This window comes from Neophocaena asiaeorientalis, unplaced genomic scaffold, assembly GCF_003031525.2.
Source record: "Neophocaena asiaeorientalis asiaeorientalis breed wild unplaced genomic scaffold, Neophocaena_asiaeorientalis_V1.1 scaffold418, whole genome shotgun sequence".
Classification (NCBI taxonomy): Eukaryota; Metazoa; Chordata; class Mammalia; order Artiodactyla; family Phocoenidae; genus Neophocaena; species Neophocaena asiaeorientalis.
In genome coordinates this window covers 5,532,861-5,558,867 of record NW_020175731.1, presented here as the reverse complement: position 1 = coordinate 5,558,867, position 26,007 = coordinate 5,532,861, and the positions used below count along the sequence as shown (strand labels likewise).

At 42.9% G+C, this 26,007-nt stretch overlaps 1 long non-coding RNA gene across 1 annotated transcript in view; it reads right to left on the bottom strand.

The window, feature by feature from the left end:
- Nucleotides 1-8,970: 8,970 nt before the first annotated feature.
- Nucleotides 8,971-26,007, bottom strand: part of LOC112391056 (uncharacterized) — a 44,187-nt gene continuing 27,150 nt past the window's right edge. The window contains exon 3 of the long non-coding RNA XR_003001391.1: nucleotides 8,971-9,052. This is a non-coding gene — a long non-coding RNA (uncharacterized LOC112391056). The remainder of the gene's footprint in view (nucleotides 9,053-26,007) is intronic.

The following is a 26,007-nucleotide window of genomic DNA, read 5'->3' as shown; positions in this document are numbered from 1 at the left end:
GACTCTCAACCACTGCGCCACCAGGGAAGCCCTCCTTCTTTTTTTTAAAAGCTGAGTAAAATTTCATTGTGTGTTTATATATATATATATATATATATACACACACACATACACACCACAATTTTTTAATCTGCTCATCTGTCAATGGACACTTAAGTTGTTTCCATATCTTGAGTTTAAAGACGATAAGTAACTTGTCCAAATGTACACAGCCAGAATGTGGCAGAACCAGAACCTGACCTCCAAACCTTTGCTCTTACCCAATGTGCTATATCATCTTGAGTCTTCCAAGTACCAGAAAACCGTGTGCATCGTATTTGCTGAATATACATTTTTTATAAAAAAATGAGGTTCTTCACAAGAGACAGCAAAATTGAATCGAAAATACCAGAAGCAAATTCTCCTCCCCAAAGAGTTGGAGCATACTTGAAAGGGGTCTACTTCACTTTCCCAATATCCTTGGCTGAAGGCAACGCCATTTCCCATTCCACAGGTAAACACGCTTTGTGGAAATAGGAATACTAAGAATTGACTCTGGGAAGGAGGTAGGCTCTCTGGTGAAGAAGCAGCTCTGGGAGAAGGGAGCCTCCTGACGGATCCTCACGGCGGCCCTACTAACTACCACCAAGCCACTGGCACCTCCCTGGGACTATTTCCAAATCTGTAGAATGATTCATTTGAACTCAATTAGCACTTTCGCAAAGTGTTCCCTGAAATATTAGCCCTACAAGAAATTCATATATAACGTGGTTCTTGTTGTCAAATGTTATCGGGAAATTGCATTTCCCCTTGGGAGACACACAATCCATATTAAAGGATCTGAGAAGACCAGCAGGAAAGAACCTGCTTATCTAATATTTAATTAATGTTTATTTAACCCAGTGTCTCCTAACCCATTTTGGTTTCACATAATAACTGCTAATATCTCTCAGAGCTAATACCCAAACTTAGGTTAAAAAACAATTGGCTACATACTTTCTAAAGATCCTTCCTAACATTCTCTAAGTCTCAGAAATAATAATGTAACTTGACTATAAACTGTCTTTCAGTGAATTAAATGTGGAAGCATAGTTTCAAAATTTTGAGATTTCTTTGTCAGAAGTTTCGAGGGTGTTAAGATGACTTACCCAGGTCTTAGCCGTTCATGCTGCCCTGTGAGTTTCCTGAAGGGGACAATAGGGGGCACTAGTGGACTGCAGTAACAGCCACCCCATCCATAAATAGCAAGAAGGAGCAACCATAGTTGTAGCAACCAGAGCTGTTCCTTTTCCAGCCGAATGGAAAGCTACTGAGAGCCAACTCTTCTCCCTTCTGGGTCTCTCTCCCTCTCTTTCCTTTGGAGAAAAAATTGGGAATGAATTAGGATAGCTAACACTGTACGTTTGCCCTTTACCTTTATACACAGAAAATCATATAAATTAACTCTTTTCAACTGCTTGTGGTTGGTTGTGTTCACTTTGGGGCAACTACATTTGACAGTGGAATTTCTTATTGGAGTAAATGTAGTCTGTGAGTTGAAAAGGTAATTCTTCTTTCCTTCACCAATTCTCTCATTTTATATAAGTTTAAAAAAAATTGTACAGGTGAAGAAAAGAACAAACTTCATTAGGATATAACAAGTTTTTTTCAATTAATATTTCTTTTTCTCTAAACTTTGGGTGTAAGACTTACACAGTAAGCCTTTTTAACGATGTGGCAGGCTGTAAGAGTCTTGGAGGCAAAAGGGATGTACATAACTTTTAACTTTTTCTCACTTATCCCCTCTGTCATTTTCCTGTGAAGTAGGACAAAGCAGGCAGGCCTCCCTGTCCAGGTCAAACACAAGGGATTGGAGTGGCCTTTCTAAGTTGATATTGTCACGTTTCCCTATAACTTCCCTCATTGTTAACTACACCCTCATGCCCACGCTGCCCCTACACAGAACCCGCCGCTTAGGAAAGAAACTTTCCATAGGCTTACACAATTTTTTCCTCAAGAGAAAGTGTAAATAAGATTCAGGAGTGTAGCCCACAGAAACTAACAGAGGATAGAGAAATCACTTTCCATCGATAGAAATTCTCTACATTCCGGCTCAGAGGAACTCGGAGCTTGGAGAGTCTTCAGCTTTCACCTGATTTCATCCTTTGGTTGTGTGCACGAGGGGACCAGAATGCCCAGGCCCTGCAGGGAGGTGTGCCAGTCTGGCCACTGCCCGAGCTTCCTGCCATTCCCTTGTGCTGGACCCCAAGCCCTGAGGTTCCAGGCAAGGTGCACAAGCAAAAGCCACATCCCTCCCTGATTCTACACACTGCGTGGAGCATCTTATTTTTGACCATCCCGTTCTTTTTTTAATATAAATTTATTTATTTATTTTTGGCTGCGTTGGCTCTTCGTTGCTGTGCGCGGGCTTTCTCTAGTTGCGGCGAGCGGGGGCTACTCTTTCGTTGCGGCGTGCAGTCTTCTCATTGTGGTGGCTTCTCTTGTTGCAGAGCACGGGCTCTAGGCGCACGGGCTTCAGTAGTTGTAGCACGCGGGCTCAGTAGCTGCGGCACGTGGGCTCTAGAGCACAGGCTCCGTAGTTGTGGCGCATGGGCTTAGTTGCTCCGCGGCATGTGGGATCTTCCCGGACCAGGGCTCGAACCCATGTCATCTGCATTGGCAGGCGGAATCTTAACCACTGAGCCACCAGGGAAGCCCTATACCATTACTTTCTGTTCTCAGTTCCTGTTTTCTGCTACAAGGACATTCAATCCATATCCTCTACGTGTGAAAGATTTTTTCCTATACTTGCTTCAAATTTGCACAGATAACTATATTCCACAACCACATTTGTGCCTGCCTTTCACAATCATTATAGATGCCATGGAAGCCACCTGCCCTGCCCTCAGGGAACATGGAAAATGGCTACAACATTCCAGTGAGCAGCAGCTCCCCCAGTCCTGGTTCCAAGTTGCTTCTGTTAAAAGAATTGTCAATTCAAAACACATGCACTGTCATGAAGCCTCACTCCCATCCCAGACGCTCAACTCTGGGCCCCTTTTAGGGTGAGCCTGAAATATCACTCAGAATCAGGGCTTTTTGTCCAGACTGCAACCAGGATGGGGATGGATCAAGGCTTTTCTTCCACCCCCATTCCTGAGGCGAGCCCTGATCGGATCCCTTTTTTCAAAGTACAGTCTAGGGCTAACATTTTATGGGATCAAATACACGACCTATTCACATTTGAGCTGTCAGCGACCAGAAAACAAAATTTCTCACATGGGGGATTTGGGCACCCTTTTTGATTATTTACGAACAGAAAAATCTAGCCTGGGAATCCCTTTGCAAAAAATGTATGTGCATCAGGCATCTAAAAGAGAGAATGCATAGTAGTACAACAACTTGCATTTAGGAGCAAGTGAAGGTTTTCAGAAAATGTATGGAATTTGGAAGTGGAAAACCTGCATGTGAGTCCTATCACAGACCCTTACTAGCTATGTGATTTGGGGCATGTTAACCTAACCTCTCTAACCTTGCATTCTCTTCTCTGTGGAATGAAAGTCATTATACATAACTCATACATACATAATGCACAGTTCATACGTAACTGTTGAAAAGATTCCTTCAAAGTAATCCATAAAAATTTTTAAAGATATTATTATTAACACTATTGGTATTGCTGCTGCACTAAAAAAGCCTACCTCTGATTTGAGAGAACAACCTTCAATCTTACTCCCTTAGGGCACACTTTTATTCTGGGTGTTTACCCTATGTCAGGTCTTACATGTTTTAAGCTTCACATATATTATTAGCTCATTCCTAACAACAATCCAAGAAGGTAGATGCTGTCTTTAGCATCTACCTTTTATAGTTGAGGCCAAGAAGTGAAGCAATGTACCGTGGCTATCAGCTAATAAGTGATTGAACTTAGGCAGTGTGTTTCCAGAATCCATCCTCCTGAGCACCGTATCAGTAAAGACTCACTTTGGAGTATGTAATAGAAACTCAAAATAACATTGATTTAAATTAGATAGAGGTGTACTTCCATTTTATGTAAAAGCACAGAGGTTGGTAGTTCAGGACTAAAGCAGAGGCTCTGTGCCATACAGTGCTCAGGGTCCCAGAACTCCTAACATGTTGTCTCATTCCCAACATCTAAAACAGATGCTAGAGCTTCAGTTGTTACCTCTGCTTTCCAAGCAGCAGGATGCAGGAAGGCGTAGGATAGAACAGGGATAAAACACGTGCCAGTTGTTTATTGTGGACTGTTCCTGGGTGTGGCCATATGACATTTCTGCTTACAACCCATTGATCATAATAGCAAGAGGGCTAGGAAATATCATCATTATTCTGGATGGTTTTGTGACCCGTTGAAACTGGAGTGTTTGATTACTGAAAGAAGGGGAGAGGCAGTCAAGGGCTAGTGGATGTATGGAAGAGGAGTGGGAGATGGAGCTGGAGAGGTGGGCAGGGGCTGGGTGATGAGAACTTACCAAGATCCTACAATTCACCCCTCTAATCTTTGGGTTCATCTCCCATTTTAGCAGGTGCCAAGGGAAGGCAAGGATGTCCCTTGAAAACCACCAGTTATGGCCATTGACTGGACCTCTGAAGCCTTGTAATAGGCATTCCCAGAATACAATGCAAGTGTTTACCTTGGTGGTGGACTTGAGGCTGGTTCCTGTATGAGACCCATTAACTCATTATGTTAAAACGGGGATAGGTGGCTTCTGATTCATGTCTCCAAAGAGTCCAGAAGGAGGAGGTGGGCTGGGAGGACACCAGGACAGACTGTAGGCACTGAGTGGCCTTTGGCTGGCTTCTCTGATCCTCCAGAGAGAACCTAGATGCCACATGCTGGAAAGTGACTTCATGGTTTCTGAAGACATTTCCCATATGCTGTTTCTCCGGGAACACATAATGAGACGGTGGTAGGGTGTGTCTGCTCCTTATTTTGCCAATGAGGGAAGGAAGTCAGAGTCTCCCTGCGATATTCAGTAGGATGAGGTGAGATCTTAGAATCTGTTTTTTTCACAAGAGTGCCAGGTGATTCTTAGGTTCAAGTAAATCTGAGAAACATCACACTCAGGGTGCTGAGTGATACTGGAGGGTCACGTCTCGGGAGGGTGGCAGATGAATCAGGAGACCATAAACTCCACGATTACTTTCAGGTGTGTCTTTCATCATTACTGCTGCATCTTTAGCTGGCACATTGTAGGTACTCAATAAATATTTGATGAAAGGATGAATGAAGACAAGGTTAGGTATGGAGACTTCTTGCATACTACTTCCCCCCAGTGTCCTGGAGTAATCCTAGAATAAGCTCACATTTTTACATGCTTAGTGCTGACAAGGCAGGAAATACAAACTATTGAAACCTCCATTTAGAGACAGTAACCGAAGTTAAATGACTTGCCCAAGGTTACACAGATAGTAAGTACTAGAACTAGCATTCAGACTCAGGCTCATAAATATCATACTCTCTTGTTTCTCTCATAGAGAATAACTATTCCATGTCAGTAGATTTACCGTAGCTCAGACCATTTCCCACGAAACAGAAAAAGCCTATTCTGTAGATATTTAATGTAACAGTTAACCTAATACACAGATGTGCATCCTGTCACTCGACACCAATGTTATAGAAAAGTTCCACTCAGCTTCATAGCCTATTTGTTCATGTTGAAGTGCCAAACTAGATTGCTGGAGAGGAACGTATATTGACCTTGAATGTTTACTTTACTCATGAACACACATCTGTTTTTGTTAATGGGGATGAGGGCAATCAGAGTGAGCTCTCAGAAGCAGACATTCTTGACGTGGAATTCTCTCCCAGTCTGTGAAGTTTTATCATCCCTCAGGCTAGAGAGCAGGTTGTCAGTTTAGACAGTGGCCTGTTGAACCCAGACGCTTCTGGACTCTTCTGTTCTTTCAAAAGAGGCCTTGTTTCTTCAGGGCCCTTAGCTGAAGTTGAATCTTAAAGGACATGTGAGATTTTGTAGAGTAACTACATCAAAAGGACCCCAAGCAGACTTGGAACAGTAAAACGGCTCTGTGGGGGTCCCATCTAAAAACTCCTCTCTTTTCCAGCAACGAATTCAAAGCACAGGAGCTGACCTTTCTGATCTGCCTTCTCAGGGTCCCTTCCCCCTCACTGCTCCTTTGCCAACTTTTGTATCCACTGCCTCAGCTCTAGCATGTGTGGGGGAGGGGAGGTTGCCCATATTGGGAATGGTTTTCATTTCCTTCCTTCACTGGCATTCCTTTGTAGAAGACATAACACACAGATTGCACAGGCAAATGTTGCCTTGTAACATGTTTGGCATTAGCAGCCTTCGTGTGTTTTCCTGCAAGTTCTCCATTTGTCTTAGATGCAGGGCAGCTGGCCCTTATACTGACCCCTATAACACTGGCACATAGGCTGATGGGTAGTCCGTTAGTGGGTTTTATAGGGACTTGGCTTTTTCACTCAGCTGCCTTACCTAAAAGAAGATTGGAAGACAGGACTATACGCTCCTTAGAGGCAAGCAATGTGACTGGGTTTGGGATCCACCCCACCACCCCAAGTGATGAGAACAGTTGACTGACTGAAGCTATATCCCCTGACATTTGGTAGAAAGTGCAGCTTTTTCAAAGAGCAGCGTATGAAAAAACAGTGGAGCTGGGAGGTGTGAATACAGAGGGTCTTGGTAGTAAGTCTGTTCATGAAGCAGTATTCGTAGTCTGATTTTGTATTTCTTTTCTAACTCAATAAAAATGTGATTTTTTTCTTGGTTACAGAAGAAATATGATGACTTATGGTTCAATAATTCCATGTGTGATTTCTTAGACTCTTGACATTTATATCACGCTCCGAATAGTTACACTGCTTGTCTTCTGAGACATCTGCTCATTCCACTGGGAAAAGCATTTTGCAGTACATGTAACCTCTGGTCATCCCAGCCACCTCCCTTCCCCTCCCATCCCCCACATGCCACATTTAAGCTTTCTCAAATGATAACTTTGCCAAATCAAGGGAACTAGAGGTCTGCATCTTGCCTTCCTGTGGTGCTGACAGAACATGATATTGGGCAAACAACAGGTGGTTAAAAATTTGAGCGGGAGGGGCCCTGCACCGACTCTAATGCCCTCGAGGTAGATGGACCTGAATAAGACATGTCTAAGTGTGAGAACTGGACACTACTTCAAGGCCGTGGGAACCCAGATGGACTTATCTAAGAGAGGGAAAGGAAACTGGGAAAGATATCTGGTATCAAGCTTCCGGCCAATTTAGTCCTGTGGGGCACTCAGGCTGGATTTAATTCAATATGGAAAAATAAGGAAATACTATCATATACACTCTGAGTGTTATGTAAGAATTTTTAACTGTTAACAATATTTGAAAGAAAAAGTCAACCTCAATTTGCAAAGAAATTAAAATTTAAATGAGATTTTTTCCCCCTGTTAGATTAGTAAAGATGCTTTTAAAAGCTCACACTCAATGGTGAGTAAGGGTGCAGTGAAATAAGAACACTTACATACTTTCATTAGATATATAAATTGGTGCAATCCTTTTGTCTCATAATTTGGTAATTATTAAGAGATTTAAATTTTGACCCAGTAATTCTTCTTCCACCAATTGATTATAATTAAATAATCAGAAACGTGGATAAATATTTATACACAAAGATATTCATGGTAGTGTTGTTTATAGTTGTAGTAAATGTGATGTAACACATTAGGTAGCAATGCGATTCTAACAATAAGAAAATGGTTAAATAAATGATGGCACATCCTTATGATTTAATATTGAGGTAGTCATTTAGACTTTAAAAAAAATATCATGGCTCCCTCCCAGATGAAACTAGATGTAGATGTGTATATAAGCCAGCTCTTGCTGCATATCAAACTGCCCCAAAATTTAGTGGCTTAAGACAACACTCGAAATCTGTGGATTGGCTAAACAGTTCTGGTCTGGGCTGGCTGGAGCTGGATGGTTGAGAATGGCCTTGCTTACATATCTGGGATGGCTGTAATAGCTGGGACAGCATGGTCTCACTCTCCACATGGTCTTTCATCCTCTAGGTCAATTTCAGGCTGTTCTAAAAGCACTAGGAGAGATCAAGCCCTAATGCACAAGCATATTTTAAGCCTCTGCTCATGTTACATTTGCTAACGTGCTATTAGCTAAAGTAAGTCACATGGCTAAGCCCAGAGTCAAGGGGTGGAGAAACAGACTCAATTCTTGATTGGAGGATCTGCAAAATATTGTGGCCATTTAAAAAAAAATATATCACACCATGAGACTTGCTTTGGCTAACAAAATGTGAAAGCCTTGGGAGCAGAAGCTTTAAGAGCCATTGCATACTACCCTATATTCTCCTTTCCTTCCTATACAATAGCCAGATACATTTGAGATGGTAGCTGCTCTGTCTGCCTCTGTTCCAGAGTGATCAAGATGAGCAGAGTCTCCATGTCAACCTGCATTGGACATGTGGCTTGAATAAGAAATAAACTTTTGTGATTCGAAGCCAGGCAACAAAGTTGAGGGTTTTTTAATTGCTACAAAATCTGGTCTATCCAAACTAATATGAAAATTGGGCAGGCATTAAAGTGACATTTCAAAAGAATGATTATTTATATGGGAAAGAGTTCATTATATATTATAATTCTATATAAACCAGCAGCCTATAAAGCTGGTATATATTATGTAATCCTAAATTTGTCAAAACAAGCAAGCACACAGACATATATCCTGGAAGGAAATATATCAGAATGTTAACAGTGAGATTACAGGTAATTTTGATTTTCTTCTTTCCTCTCTACATTTTCTAAATTATCTATAATGAGTTTATATTATCATGGTGGAATGTATTATTCTTTCCAATCACTACCCACCCCTCCCTGTCCATTGTCAGGTGATCCACTGTGCCTCCGATAGGAGGATTTTATGTCCTCACCTCATTTGATTTGGTTTTGGTCATGTGACATGCTTTGGCCAATGAAATGTGAGTAAATATGGCATTTACCATGTTGCAGCAGAAGGTCTATGACTCATCTTGAGTTTTGGCCAGTTCTCTTGCTCTTTCCCAGACATGTCCTATGTAGAGGCTGGGTCCTGAAATCAGAAGACAGAACAAGCCCAGGGTATAAGGTAATAGAAAATATATATCTTCTCTGCTCCCAGCTCCTATCTCAGAGCTCCTAAAACCCTTGTAATTCCCTTAGTGATAAAAGCACTAGGAGTATCTTTTGTTCTAATATTTGGTCTTTGACCCAGGTTCCTGACACTGAGCTCCTAAATTCCTTGGAATTTCCTGGGTAATAGCAATGTATTACCTCTAATGAGGTGACTCTTGGTGGAGGGGCTGATCACCAGAAAGACCAAGTCATGATTAGAAGCTTGGGATTTTCAACCCTCCCCTCCACTCTCCAGAGAAGCGAGAGGAGCTGGAAATGGAGTTAATCACTGATTATGCCTATGTGATGAAGCCTCCATAAAAATCCTAAAAGTACAGGGTTTGGAGAGCTTCTGGGTTGGTGAACACGTGGAGGTGCTGGGACAGTGGCCAGAGAGGGCGGTGAAGCTCCGAGCCCCTTCCCCATACCTTGCCCTATGCATCTCTTCCATCTGGATGTTCATATGTATCCTTTATCATATCCTTTTAGAATAAACTGGTAAACAGTAAGGGAGCTGCTTTCCTGAGTTCTGTGAGTTGCTCTAGCCCATTAACTGAGCCCGAGGAGGGGGTGGAGGGAATACCTGATCTATGGATGATTGGTCAGCAGCACAGGTGACAACCCGGACTTTTGACTGGCATCCGAAGTGGTGGGGGGAAGGGGTTGTTTTGCGGGACTGAGCCCTTAGCCTATAGGATCTGACACTATTTCCAGGAAGACAGTGTCAGAATTGAGTTGAACTGTGGGACATCCAGCTGGTGTTGTAGAACCAGTGGTGCAGGAACACCCCGACCCTCACATCTGGTGTCACAAGTGTTGTGAGTGTGGCTGTGGTATGATAGTAAAGGGGAGACACACAAGAGGAAGAGTGAGCTTTTCCTACAGGGCCTGGTGAAAGCCACAGCCCACCTCAGCCTCCAGATAGCATGAGGAAGAAATAAACCACTGTTGTAATAAGTCGCTGAGACTGAGATGCAGGGTTTAACAGAGCAAACCTTACAAGAAAATTCCTTGTTTTACTTTAAAAGACATACCTAAAAATATGGCCACCTGTGACTCTTAAGTCACCCAATTCTAAGTCCTGCCCATAAAGGATACTGCTGTCTTCTTATTCCCACACCAGACTTTCTTCCTCCCTCCCTTTCAATTACAAGGTGGAATATTACAAAAGCAGGTTGTCCCGAAGTAAACTAGTTCACAGATTCAAAGGCTACCCCAGTCCTCTTATGACGGCTATATCCCCATTTTCTGGGGATGTAACTAGGCTTGTCATATCTTTGGACCTGAGGACAGGTAAAAAGGGAGCTTATCTCTTCCTCAGTAAGAAATACTTTAGCCCTGGTACAGAGTATGGCATGATTCACAAATCACCAACCAGCACTGAATCCTCATCATTCCAAATTAAAATAGAATTGTTTCATCCAAAACCTGGCCGGGGATGTCCGTAAGCCACATATAGAGGGGTTGATCATTTACACACAATATACTCATTTATTCAAAGAAAGTGTGGCTTTCTTAGCTTTCTATAAATAATATAATCTTCCTTATGAGCCCAGCCTGCTGAGTCACAAGAAAACTCATGTTTAAGTATCTCAGTATCCCCTCCCTGTCTTCTCCAGAATGCCTGGAAGTAACAAGCGTTTGCTAATTGTGTCACTGTGGAGGTGGGCATGTGAAAACTCAGATCCCATGCTGCTCCTTGCATCTTCACTGTCTTTGAAGAATGATTTCCCTATGTACCTAGTCACTCTTCCCTCTGCTAGCACCTTCTGCAGACAGCAGGGGATAGAATACTCCAGGTCTGCTGTTTCTCCATTCGTCAGGGCCTGGAGTCCTCCTAGTTAATTTGCCTCATCTCAGCTCTCTGGGGTTGTGTATCTCTTTGAAGAATGGCTGGGATTTCCATTTGATTGTCAGCTCAGGTGGTCTGCCCTGCAGCCCCCACACTTTGGTCACCCTCTGCTGAGCTTTCCAGCAGCACCATCAACTACCTTCTGTGCCTTTCACTGGACCCTGGGGGGTACTTCTTGATAATCTCCATGCCAGATGGGAACTGGGGACAGCTGGGCTTAGCCATGTCCCATGTGGCAGCCCAGATTGGTAGAGGGGGGACTCTGTTTCATTCCAATTGCTGGCCTTATGCAGAAGAGAAGGATGTGAGCTAGACTTCCGCCCTTGGCCTTGGGTGAAGGTCATGGAAGGAAGTGGGCCACAGCCCAAGGATTGGAAGTGAGGGTTCAGTGGGCTCCTCGAACTGAAGCAAGATTCGCTTCTGCTTCTCCAAGAGCCATGCTTGGGCCATGTTTGGGAGCATATTTCCCATCTGTTTTTCATTCCCCCAGCATAGAATGTGGGAGGCCAGGATCACACAACATTCCCTTCTCATTCCCGGGATGCCGCTAAACTCCCTTCCTTGAATTTTTTGTTCCCATCCATGCCTAATTACTTGAATGGCTCCCAGCACACACCATGCTATTTCATACTTCTGAGCCTTTGCCCGTGCTGTGTTCTCTGCCCAGATTGCCCTTCCATCACCCACTTTTACTCAGTCCCCAAGACACTGCACAGGACTTTTCATCCAAGATGCTCACTTGCCCCTTGGCAATTTGTACGATGAACTTTTTCAAAGAGATCTGTTGTGTGTGTCTTTATCACAAGAATCTAAGGTGCTGAGGGAATGACGTCTCATCTGAGGCATCTTTATTTTCCTGAGGCACAGAAAAAATGTTCAGTAAATGTTGGTTTAAAAAATTAAGCCTTTGGGCTTCCCTGGTGGCACAGTGGTTAAGAATCCACCTGCCAATGCAAGGGACATGGGTTCGATCCCTGGTCTGGGAAGATCCCACATGCCGTGGTGCAACTAAGCCCGTGCACCACAACTACTGAGCCTGTGCTCTAGAGCCCGTGAGCCACAACTACTGAAGCACGCATGCCCTAGAGCCTGTGCCCCTCAACAAGATAAGCCACCGCCATAAGAAGCCCGCGCACTGCAACGAAAAGTAGCCCCCGCTCACCACAACTAGAGAAAGCCCGCGTGCAGCAACAAAGACCCAATGCAGCCAAAACAAACAAACAGATAAATAAATAAATTTTAAAAAATAAAAAATTAAACCTTTAGTAAAGAAGACACTGTATCTCTCTGTATTTCTTACAACTGCATGTGAATTTACAATTATCTCAAAAACAAAACAAAACAACCCAAACCTTAATGAACAGGGCCAGTTATTCTCTAAAGCTCCCTAATTACCCCTGGGAGAAGATCAGGCTGAAGGAAGTCCAAGGGCTTTATGAAGTTGCCATTTCCAAATGGGGGATGGAGGCTACAAACTATTTAGTAGTCAGGTGCCCTGTACCCCACTTGCCCTCAGACCTATCAAGTCCTGAAGGGCTTTGAGTTGAGCACATACAAATTATACCTTTTATAAAAAGGAGCCCTTTCAGGTAGATGAATTAGGAAAAGTGGTTTTCTCTAGGCTTTGTAGGTAGATAGTGTCTGTGTGAGGAACAAAAGTATGGCACCCCGTCCTCGGGTACTTGCACCCACACAGACTGAAAGAGGAGTAAAGGCTAGATTTCACCACCATCCTTCCCCTCAGCCCTGCACTCGTGTGTAAGGCCTCACCTGAACGCAGCGGCCCCCGCCTGAGTATTTGCCATCTCACTTCAAAGGGCTGACAGCTATGTTTATACTCACTTGCTTATGTTGAAACATTCCTTGTGTGTGTAGCAAAAACTTAATTTTTTTGTTAATTTTCTTAAATGAGTCAATGTAAGTAAAGAGTGTGTGGTTCATTCTTCACAAAAATTAGTTCATTCTCCACAAACATCTCCTCCTTTGGGGTTTGTTCCTAGGGGAAGTTTTTGTCAGATACACTCTTTTTTTCCCTGGAGAGTGAAAATAAGGGTCCCCCTCTACACGCAGCCCTCCAGGACTTTGATAATCAGGCAGAAGTACACATTTTCACTAAGACTAATCTGCTGCCTGGAGCGGGGGTGCAATTACGGCCTGTCAGGGTCCCCTCTTGCCTTATGTGTCTATAAGTGTATTTGCATCTGTTATTGCCTTTGATTTCTTTTTCACAATGCTGTGAGCTCCTTGTGTGTTCCTCACACCTGCATGCTGTCGTGCCAAAGTGGCACAGACACACATTTTCCTGGTGACACGCAGCAAGAAGCAAAGCATGGTTTCCTGAGGAAGCCTCCGTGAAGAGAGGCAGGAGAATGCATTGGTACCCTGGGCTGCCACCATCCGACAGAGAGAAGTGTGCTTGATCGACCAAAGCTGAGTGCACATGGGAAAGGGCTTCAGGGGAAGGAGCCCACTCTGTACTGCTCGACGGATTTATAGGAAAAGCATGGCAGAGAAGATCTGGTGTAGTATGTAATATTGGGCATTTCCTGGTTGAGGAAGCAGACTTGTTCAAAGGCAGAGCCTCCAGAGCTCAGCCCCTGGCATAAGGCTGTTCTTCCCTCAAGTGAACACAGACCCTCTCAGCCAGCCTCTTGCCAAACTACCACAAGGGAGGCTGGGGTTGTCTCTCTTCTGGCACCAAGTAGGTAATTGGGCACTCAGTAAGCGTTGAATGAATAGAACTATTATTGTTAGGAGGAAACTCGTGTTGATTTCATTTAAATTTGCTCTCCTCCCACATGCTAGCTATGGCAAGGCCCCTTAGGGGTAGATGATGAGCTGGGCAGGGTCGGGCATTTTCTGTGCCTGCCCACTTCACAGGGAAGGGAGTGGGCCAATTAGCTACAGTGGGTTATTTTTGCACCTAGATCCCTAGAATGAAAAACAAATTAACTTCTTTTTCTTGCTGGGTAGAAGACATAGCCTCTGGAGAGACATAGGTGCAGAGCAACTAGGTGGCACAGTTTTCTGCTCTGTGTCATAGCTTGGGCAGAGCAGCCCCTACTATGCCCAGGAGAACCTTGTGACCATTCTGGGAGAGGTCTAGTGAGGTATGGCAATAACGTTGTCTCGACCAAAACATCGGGGCACGTGGCAGCCATATGGAAACTGTTCAGTGCTCCTTTGGAGATAAATGAAGGGGGAAAACCCACAAGGATCCATCAGAAAGATGAGTTTCTTATGAGCCCTGAGGCCCCAGCATCCCCAGAAGTTCCGGACCTGCTACTCTGGACTCAACATGGAGCAGGAAGGGGCTCTGAGGGGGGCAGTGCGTGGGAAGAGCCCACACCACAGAATGGCAGGCTCCCACAGCTGCAGTGACTGCTGGCAGGCCTCAGGGGTGACGGGAGGGGTTGCATCTTTTGGGGTCAGAGATGGCAGGGTTCAGTGTGAGGGATTCTTGCCACAGCAGGCTGGCAAACACACTCCTGGGGAGGAAGGAGCTGCATTTTCTTCCATGAGCAGCAGGAGGCACTGCAGCTTGAGAAGGAAGAGGATGTGCTTCTGAGCATTGGGCAAGCCTTTTTTTTTCTCCCTTAAACTTAAGAGACTCCTAGGGTGGGATGGATCTGTGACCCCCCCCAGTGATGGTTGGACCCATGGACTTGCCACGACCTTCTCTGCTGAGGGACAATATGGTCCACTTACGGCTACTACTACCACCACTGGGACTTCCCTGGTGGCGCAGTGGTTAAGAATCCACCTGCCAATGCAGGGGACACAGGTTTGAGCCCTGGTCTGGGAAGATCCCACATGCCGTGGAGCAACTAAGCCCATGCGCCACAACTACTGAGCCTGCGCTCTAGACCCCACGTGCCGCAGCTACTGAGCCTGCGTGCCACAACTACTGAAGCCTGTGTGCCTAGAGCCCATGCGCCGTGACAAGAGAAGACACTGCAATGAGAAGCCCATGCACTGCAACGAAGAGTAGCCCTCGCTCACCGCAACTAGGGAAAGCCTGCGTGGAGCAGCGAAGACCCAACACAGCCAAAAATAGAAAAATAACATAAAAGAAATAAACTTATACTACCACCACCGCTACTCATGGCTCTTGGCCAGGCACTATGTAAAAGCTGTACAAGGACTTTTCCACTTAACCCTCAAAATAACTCTGTGAGGTAAGTACCACTGCAATTTAGGACTCTGAAGCTTAGTAAGGCCAGATAAATTGTTCAAAATAAAACAGCTTGGGTGGTATAGCCTGGATCCGAACACAGACCATAAGCTTCACCATTAGTCTGTTTTGCATGTGCCTCAAATGTCTCAACAGACAGTAATCTATGCAGCCAAGATATCTTCCTTCAGAAAGTGCCATGTGGCAGGAGTTGCATTTATCCTGTTCATCACTGTGGTCCCAATGCCTAGGCCAGTGCTTGGCCCACAGTCAGTACTAGATATGTATTTGTGGAATGAAAACAGGGATATGGATGTAGCAGGAAACCAGCAGTCTGTCCTGAGACTCTTTCCTAAAGTGAGCTAGGAATCATATTCCTATATCAGGTCAAGGGAAGGAAGCCGTGGACCATCAGTCTATTAATGTTTTAGTATTTCAGATTCAAAACAAGCATTGTTTTATGGTCAAAATGAATTATCCTGACATTCCATCATATCTTATCAGACTCTTCTTTATTCAAAATGTTGTTGGTACTATTACTTAATAAACTGGAGCAAGCAATAAATTCCACTGGTCTACAGAGACTGTGGTTGGGTTCCCAGTACCAAAATGATTTTGATTATTGAGTTGGCATGTACCCCTAAACATTCCTAAATCAGTGGTTGGCAGTGGCAAGATTCTGAGAGAAAAAGAAAAAGAACAGTGCACGCGTGCGTGTGCGCGCAGACACACACACACACACACGCACACACACACATCCAGCAGCTTCAAAGCATCTTACACATTAATGGATTCCTTATGGAGTACATGGCTGTAATTGTGAAAGAGGACAAAGAACTAGAAATAACCTTATTTCTTTAAACAAAAAAAATTTTTTAATATTCCTTTGAAAAGTCAATTTTTCTGAAGAGAGTAGGAAAAGAAACCATTCCACATAATGGAACTCTTAAAAATGTGCGTCGGCGACACAATAGGAAACCAGAATAAATGTAGGCAAGGCAACCACATGAAGCCAAACACAGAGTGAGTTCATCTGTGCTATAACAGTGGATGGAGATGGAGAAAACAACCAGGGGGAGGGAGAATGCCAACTCATAGTAAGAAGGCCCGGGGTGGGGGCAGGGGTGCAGTAGGGAGAGGAACATTCTAGAATTCAAAACAACAGACTATTCCAATCATATTCTTAAACTCTGTATAATGAAACCTGTTTATATTATCCTTAAATTAATTGTTCGATGTTCACATTTCAGTGTCCTGGCCAGTGACCCACCAGCAATTTCCTTGTTCATAACATTTTCTTTTCTTGGTCCCTTGAAAAAAATAACGAATGAATTTCTCATTTTGTAAAGCTGCTCTGAAATGTTTCCTTACGTCATGGGGACTGGAAGGTCATCTTGGGACACTGGATGTAATGGGGGGCACTTGGGCCAGGGACCAGGAGGTTTTCTGACTGTGAGGCAACTTCTGATCCCATTAGCTGATGGTTGACTGACATTTTGGAACAAGATTTTGTGAGAGACTGGGGGAAGGAAAAGAAGGAGCATGGGAAGGAGGCACTTAAAAGACTGAACAGGCAGGAATGAGCTGAGTGCTCCCAGATTCGAGGAGGATTTTATTATTGGACACAGATCTGTGGTGAGCTTTCAGCCAGGATCTCAGAGGCCTGGTCTGAGGGGCCTCATATAGGTTTTCTTATCAGCATTTTGCTGACCTCACCAAGTAAACTGTCTCTGTGAGAAAAGACAAGTTAACTTCTCATTTAAAAATTAAGCAGTGAAAGGAGCAGCAGCTACTCAGGGAAAGATTTTTTGTGGCAATGGGAGAAGTACAAGAGAGCAAACCCAACTCCAAGAAAATACTGAAGCCTCTCCTGTGTCGTGTTTGGCAAGTTCCCAAATAGAGGCAATTTTTGGACTCAGAACCCATTGCCTGAAATCCTGGCTGAGTCCCTAGGAGGAGAAAGGCGCTGTAACACATCCGTGTGGCTGACAGGTCTTGGTGCTCCAGCCGGGTGTCAGGCCTGAGCCTCTGAGGTGGGAGAGCCGAGTTCAGGACATTGGACCACCAGAGACCTCCTGGCCCCACGTAGTATCAATCAGCGAGAGCTCTCCCAGAGATCTCTGTCTCAATGCAAAGACCCAGTTCCACCCAACGGCCAGCAAACTCCAGTGCTGGACGCCCCATGCCAAACAACTAACAAGACAGGAACACAACCCCACCCATTAGCAGAGAGGCTGCCTAAAATCATACTAAGTTCACAGACACCCCAAAACACACCACCGGATGCAGCCCTGCCCACCAGAAAGACAAGATCCAGCCCCACCCACTAGAATACAGGCACCAGTCCCCTCCACCAGGAAGCCTACACAAGCCACTGAACCAACCTCATCCACTGGGGGCAGACACCAAAAACAACGGGAACTATGAACCTGCAGCCTACTGCAAATGAAGTAAGTTAAAAAAAATGAGAAGACAGAGAAAAACACAGCAAATGAAGGAGCAAGGTAAAAACCCACCAGACCAAACAAGTGAAGAGGAAATAGGCAGACTACCTGAAAAAGAATTCAGAGTAATGGTAGTAAAGATGATCCAATATCTTGGAAATAGAATGGGGAAAATACAAGAAACATTTAACAAGGACCTAGAAGAACTAAAGAGCAAACAAACAATGATGAACAACACAAAAAATGAAATTAAAAATTCTCTAGAAGGAATCAATAGCAGAATAACTGAGGAAGAAGAATGGATAAGTGACCTGGAAGATAAAATAGTGGAAATAACTACCACAGGGCAGAATAAAGAGAAAAGAATGAAAAGACTTGAGGACAGACTCAGAGGCTTCTGGGACAACATTAAATGCAGCAACATTCGAATTATAGGGGTCCCAGAGAAGAAGAGAAAAAGAAAGGGTTTGAGGAAACATTTGAAGAGATTATAGTTGAAAACTTCCCTAACATGGGAAAGGAAATAGTCAATCAAGTCCAAGAAGCACAGAGAGTCCCATACAGGATAAATCCAAGGAGAAACACACCGAGACACATATTAATCAAACTATCAAAAATCAAATACAAAGAAAAAATATTAAAAGCAGCAAGGGAAAAGCAACAAATAACATACAAGGAAAGCCCTATAAGGTTAACAGCTGATCTTTCAGCAGAAACTCTACAAGCCAGAAGGGAGTAGCAGGGCATATTTAAAGTGATGAAAGGGTCAAAAGCAACAGAATACACATTCTTCTCAAGTGCTCATGGAACATTCTCCAGCATAGATCATATCTTGGGTCACCAACCAAGCCTTGGTAAATTTAAGAAAAATGAAATCATATCAAGTATGTTTTCTGACTACAATGCTATGAGACTAGATATCAATTACAGGAAAAAAAACTGTAAAAAATACGAACACATGGAGGCTAAACAATAACCAAGAGATTACCAAAGAAATCAATGAGGAAATCAAAAAATACCTAGAAACAAATGACAATGAAAACATGATGACCCAAAACCTATGGGATGCAGCAAAAGCAGTTTAAGAGGGAAGTTTATAGCAATACAATCCTACCTTAAGAAACAGGAAACATCTCGAATAAACAACCTAACCTTGCACCTAAAGCAATTAGAGAAAGAAGAACAAAAAAACCTCAAAGTTAGCAGAAGGAAAGAAATCATAAAGATCAGATCAGAAATAAATGAAAAAGAAATGAAGGAAACGATAGCAAAGATCAATAAAACTAAAAGCTGGTTCTTTGAGAAGATAAACAAAATTGATAAACCATTAGCCAGACTCTTCAAGGAAAAAGGGAGAAGATTCAAATCAACAGAATTAGAATGAAAAAGGAGAAGTAACCACTGACATTGTAGAAGTACAAAGGATCATGAGAGGTTACTACAAGCAACTCTATGCCAATAAAATGGACCACCTGGAAGAAATGGAGAAATTCTTAGAAAAACACAACCTTACAAGACTGAACCAGGAAGAAATAGAAAATATAAACAGTCCAATCACAAGCACTGAAATTGAAACTGTGATTAAAAATCTTCCAACAAACAAAAGCCCAGGACCAGATGCCTTCACCGGCAAATTCTATCAAACATTTAGAGAGGAGCTAACACCTATCCTTCTCAAACTCTTCCAACACATAGCAGAGGGAGGAACACTCCCAAACTCATTCTACAAGGCCACCGTCACCCTGATACCAAAACCAGACAGAGATGACACAAAAAAGGAAAACTACAGGCCAATATCTCTGATGAACATAGATGCAAAAATCCTCAACAAAATACTAGCAAACAGAATCCAACAGCACATTAAAAGGATCATACACCACGATCAAGTGGGGTTTATCCCAGGAATGCAAAGATTCTTCAATATATGCAAATCAATCAATGTGATACAACATATTAACAAATTGAAGGAGAAAAACCATATGATCATCTCAATAGATGCAGAAAAAGCTTTTGACAAAATTCAATACCCATTTATGATAAAACCCCTCCAGAAACTAGGCATAGAGGAGCCTACCTCAACATAATAAAGGCCATATATGACAAACCCACAGCCAACATCGTTCTCAATGGTGAAAAACTGTCACTGTTTCCTCTAAGGTCAGGAACAAAATAAGTTTGCCCACTCTCACCACTATTATTCAACATAGTTTTGGAAGTTTTAGCCACAGCAACCAGAGAACAAAAAATAAATAAATAAAAGGAATCCAAATCAGAAAAGAAGAAGTAAAACTGTCACTGTCTGCAGATGACATGATACATACATAGAGAATCCTAAAGATGCTACCAGAAAACTACTAGAGCTAATCAATGAATTCGGTAAAGTAGCAGGATACAAAATTAATGCACAGAAATCTCCTGCATTCCTATACACTAAAGATGAAAAATCTGAAAGAGAAATTAAGGAAACACTCCCACTTACCACTGCAACAAAAAGAATAAAATACCTAGGAATAAACCTACCTAAGGAGAGAAAAGACCTGTATACAGAAAACTATAGGACACTGATGAAAGAAATTAAAGATGATACCAACAGATGGAGAGATATACCATGTTATTGGATTGGAAGAATCAACACTGTGAAAATGACTTTACTATCCAAAGCAATCTACAGATCCAATGCAATTCCTATCAAACTACCAATGGCATTTTTCACATAACTAGAACAAAAAATTTCACAATTGGTATGGAACCACAAAAGACCCCGAATAGCCAAAGCAATCTTGAGAAAGAAAAACAGAGCTGGAGGAATCAGGCTCCCTCACTTCAGGCTATACTACAAAGCTACAGTAATCGAGACAGTATGGTACTGGCAAAAAATTGAGGCTGTCATACAGAGTGAAATAAGTCAGAAAGAGAAAAATACTGTATGCTAATACATATATATGGAATCTAAAAAAAAATGGTTCTAATGAGCTTAGGGGCAGGACAGGAATAAAGACGCAGATGTAGAGAATGGATTAGAAGACGTGGGGAGCGGGAAAGGTAAGCTGGGACAAAGCAAGAGAGAGGCATGGACATATATACACTACGAAATGTAAAACATATAGGTAGTAGGAAGCAGCTGCATAGCTCAGGGAGATCAGCTCGGTGCTTTGTGACCACCTAGCAGCGTGGCATAGGGAGGGTGTGAGGGAGATGCAAGAGGGAGGGCATATGGGGATATATGTATACATATAGCTGATTCACTTTGTTATACAGCAGAAACTAACATAACATTTTAAAGTGATTATACTCCAATAAAGATGTTTAAAAAAATTAAGCATTAATGTATACAGGCATAATGGGGCAACCCTTCCTAGAGGGTTAAAGGTGATATTTTAGAAAAAAAATAAAAGGAAGTACAATTTTACATGCCTGGAAGTTGTTTCTCAGAGATATGACATAAGGTAAAAATAACTAGTATCATGAAAGATTTATCTAGATTTCTTGATGGTAGGTTTGTAATAATTTATTACCGGAAGTACAGGACTTTGGGGGTTGTTTTTAAATTTTCATCAATATTCCTACCAGAAGCAGAATATTGGTTGGATTGAATAGAGTCTGACTGAATGTTTAATTTCTCATTGAAAACAATAATTATATTTTGAAAGATCTCAGGAAGCCCCTCTGTCCAAGACCTGTAGGAGGGTTAAAAAAAAAAAAAAAGAATGGGCTTTGCAGTCAGACAGTACACTTTGAAGCCCAGTTGTACTCCTCTTTGGTCACTCCCAGCTGTGGGACCTTGGGTAAATTACTTAACCTCTCTGAACCTCCACTGAACGGTATAAAAGGCAAAAACATGTGCCTAACAAGGTTTCTGTGACGAGCCAGTGCGATCATATATGTAAAAACCTAGTGTGCGGCCTGGCACGTAGTAGGTTACCAATAAGTATTAGTACCATTTATTTTCTATATCTTTCTTTTCTCTCCTGCCCCACTACCTCCTGCACTCTGATTCTCGAAATCTTTTAATCAGTGGCAGAGCCTCTCCTTGCATGTTTAAAAACAGGGAATTCCCTGGCATTCCAGTGGTTAGGACTCATCCCTGGTCAGGGAACTAAGATCCTGCAAGCCATGTGGTGCAGCAAATAAATAATAAATAAATAAATAAAATAATGTAGTAATTAGAACATAACATAAATAGATAGCATAACATCACTAAGCACTTTACCATACATTTCATCTTGTTTGATCCTTAAACCAATCCTATGAAATAGGTACTATTATTGACTCCATTTTACAGGGGAAGAAACCAAATCTAGGTTTGGGTTAGATACTATTTCAATGACCTATTGCTATATAACAAACCACCCCAAAACTTAGTGGCTTGAAGCAACAACTATTTTATTATATCTCATGATTCTGAGTTGATTGGGCTCAGCTGGGCAGTTCTTCTGCTCCATGTGATGTTGTCTGCCTATGTCCATATGCATTTATCTGGAGGCTCGACTAGGCTAGAACATCCAAATGGTTTGCTCACAGGGCTGGCAATTGGTGCTGGATGTCAGCTGGGAGCAGAGCTGGGACTGCTCACCAGAGTACATCCATGCTCCTCCATTGCCTCTCCTGGGATGGCAGCTGGACTCCAAGAAGGAGCACTGCAAGAGGAAAAAAATTGAACCTTTCAGTTTGCTTAAGGCCTGGCCTCAGAAGTCTCAGAATGTTACTTCTGCTATGATCTGTTGGTCAAAGCAGTTACAGGCCCAGCAAGATTTAAGAGAAGGGGAAACAAGTTTCACCTCTCAATGGAGGAGTGGCAGGGAGGGAAGAGGTTGATGACAGCCTTGATTGGAGACTATCTGCCACAAATAGTTTGCCCAAAGTCACAGAGTTAGTGGGTGATAGAGTTAAGATTCCACATACTCAACCACTAGGTCATACACATACGATTAAATGCCAAAGTCTGTGGAAAACACAGTAAGCGCAATTTAATCTCAGAGGAGAGATCAGTACAAAATTAAGAACTCTAAAGACCCTAAACTGAAAAAAGTACCCCTTTTTGTGCCCCTCCTCCCCACGTAATGCAGAATAAATGTTATTTCTTGAAATGTCACAAAGGTTGCATATGCTAAAATAAATTTTTTCTAGATTTTCCATTTCAAAATTCTGGATACATTCACTGAGTGTGTGTGTGTGTGTGTGTGTGTGTGTGTGTGTGTGTGTGTGTGTGTGTTAAGGTGGGGGGTGAGAACCCTGACTTACAACTGCTCTGTGCACATACTCAGCCTGCCTGTTGGGTAACTCATGCCTTTGTGGGAGAGGTCACAGAGGCCTCAAGTTGGCAGGGGAAGCTCCAGGGAGAAGCAGAATTTGGCCTGGCTCTGAACTCTGATTAGGACTTTTTTTGGCTGCGTTGCGTCTTCGTTGCTGCACGCGGCCTTTTTCTAGTTGTGCTGAGCAGGGGCTACTCTTCGTTGTGGTGCACGGGCTTCTCATTGCGGTGGCTTCTCTTGTTGTGGAGCACGGGCTCTAGAGCACAGGCTCAGTAGTTGTAGCTCATGGGCTCTAGAGCGCACGCTCAGTAGTTGTGGCACATGGGCTTCAGTAGTTGTGGCATGCGGGCTGTAGAGCACAGGCTCAGTAGTTTTGGAGCCCAGGCTTAGTTGCTCCGTGGCATGTGGGATCTTCCCAGACCAGGGATCGAACCCGAGCCCCCTGCATTGGCAGGTGGATTCTTAACCACTGTGCCACCAGGGAAGTCCTCTGATCAGGATCTGAATAAGAGGAACAGAAGGAGAAAGAAGAGGAAGGGAAAATATGAACAAGACATGAAGCTGGGAATGGACAGCGAGTAGTAGCTAGGGAGATGGAGGAAGGGACCAGGCTGAAGTAAAAGGGTCTGGATTTGGAAATGAGAGGGCTGATTAGTAATCTGCTTGATGACTGGAGCTAAATTAGCTCCCCATCTTCAGAAGTATCCCAAAGTAGCACTGAGAACCAGATTACAAAGAATGAAGATCTACATGAAACCCAGGTCCAGCTGTGTAAACTCTGTTTTAGCCTTGGCCTTGCTGAAGGCAGATGCCTGGAGAGCCCTGCTGGGGGCTGGGTAGGAAGGATACTGCTTGAGGATCTTCCCAATGGCTGATCCGGGAATATCCGGGCTTACACCACTCTTACTAGCTTCATTTGGAAAGGGATTGACAAGCATAAAGCAAACCCAGTCATCATAACCCTTCTTATAGCAGTTTCCAGAGAGTTTATTAACCTAAATCTCTCTTATATTACCTATCAGGACTTCCTGGTAAAGGCAAGGACTTGGGGATTTTGAGTCATTCTGAGCAAACACCATCTTCAGATTATTTTCCTGCTAAGGTGGCTTCTATCACTTTCATTTGCAAAACCTTTTCTCTTTCTTCATATTTGAAAGAAACCCAGTATGACCTTTGTAATTTTTTTCATGTAAATTACAAATATTTAGAATCCCTGTCAAAGGAATGAAATAAAAGCAGATGTTTTTCGCTTATGCTGGCCCCAAGTAATACCACATTAGAAAACAGAGAGTATTTTCGAGTCTCGTTAAAAAATATTTCAAGAAAATAAACATTTGTTGAATGCAAACAAGAAGAGGATATGGCATTTTGTAATATGAATGTAGAATTCAGAGCTAAGGAGTCTAAGGCCCAGAGAGACTCAGTGACTTGTGTAAGGTCACAGAGTGAGTTTACAGCCAAGTCAGGATCTGACCTTAGTCCTCTCAAGTCCAGCCTGGTGTGCTTTCTATACTCTATGCGGTAGATTGGTTGCAAAGATGGCCCAGATACTTCATGCCTCCCTGTATCAACATCTTTGCAATTATAACTTAGCAGGTTCTCTCATCGCCTCTGGAATCTGGGCTGCCCTTGTTACTTGCTTTGGTCAATATCACATGTAGTGGAATGGTAGGATGTGGTGGAAGTGATGGTGTGCCACTTTGGAGCCTTGATCTCAAGAGTTCTTACGTGTTTCCACTTATTCTATTGGAATCTTATTATCACCATAAGGACAAGCCTAGACTAACCTGTTAGAGAATGAAAAGTCACAGAGGAAGATCCCAGTTACTCCAGCTAAAGTCAGACTAGCCAACAACCAGTCAACCAGGACATATGACAGAACCTAGCCTAAGCATCAGAGCTCACAGGTGATCATGAATGAGCCTAGCTGAGACCAGAAAAACTACCCAGCTGACTCATTAGCAATAATACATACTTATTTTTTAAGCAGAATCGAGCAAACCTTTTTTTTAAAAGGGCTAGATAGTGAATATTATAAATTAATGAGGCATATGCTCTGTGGTACCTCCCCTCTGTTTACTGTAGTACAAAAAACAGATAAACACATAAGGCAGATAATATGTAAATGAACAGACACAGCCATGTCTAAATAAAACTATATTTACAAAGACAGGCATCTGGCCCACAGGTTGTAGTTTGCAGACCCCTGATTATAAGCCACTGACTTTGGGATGATTTGTTATACAGCAAGAGCTAGCTGATACACTGATTCTGACTTGATATCCCAAACAAAGAAAAGCACCAAACTAACTGCCAAAGAGCTTACTTGCAAAGATAAAAGGGAGGAGCAGAAGGGAAATGTCTCCATTTTCCTGAAGTTCACACTTTAACTACCTGTAAAGTCTGTCACAATTTTTCTCATTTGCAGATTGTGTACTGCTGTCAGATAACTGCTATTTCAGTCCTTACAAATAGGGTTTCATGAGGATAGCCAAACTACTGGGGGGACAAAATGGAACCTATTCTGGCTGCAGACTCAGTTTGTAAGCTTCTGATTCTGGATTCCAATCCCAACTGAAACAGAGTTCAGAGACGCTTGGAGAGATTTCAAAGCCATATTTGTCAGCCTCTGCCTATTTCTCCTCATTCTCACCGTCTCTACAGCATTTGGTGCTTCTGACCACACCCTCCTTGAAATCATCTCCTCCTTTGGCTCCCATCATGCCTCTAGCTCATTTATTTCATCTCTGGTCTATCAGCAGGAACTCCCTATTCAGAGTTGTTCTTTTTACATTTCGGTCCTGAGCCACTTTTTCTTTCTGTTCTACACTACTGGGTCTGAGCTGGGGATAGGTATCAGAATATCCCATGGAACCTATTTAAAACTTGGAAGCATAATGACCATAATTTGAAAAAGTTCCTCAGGTGACTTGGATGGACATTCCTGTAGCAGTTAGTATTTTCCAAAGATGATCCTCAATATTTCCCATCCAACATGCCCTTCCACAGTGTGACTGTGCCATTTTCCCCATCAAGAGGTAGAATCTATTTCTCAACCTCTTGAATGTGGTTAGTTCCTGTAAAATGTAATAGAAGTGACACTGCCAGTTCTGGGCATGGCCCTTTACTGACCTGGTAACTTTAACTTCTGCCTCTTGTAAGAAATGTGAT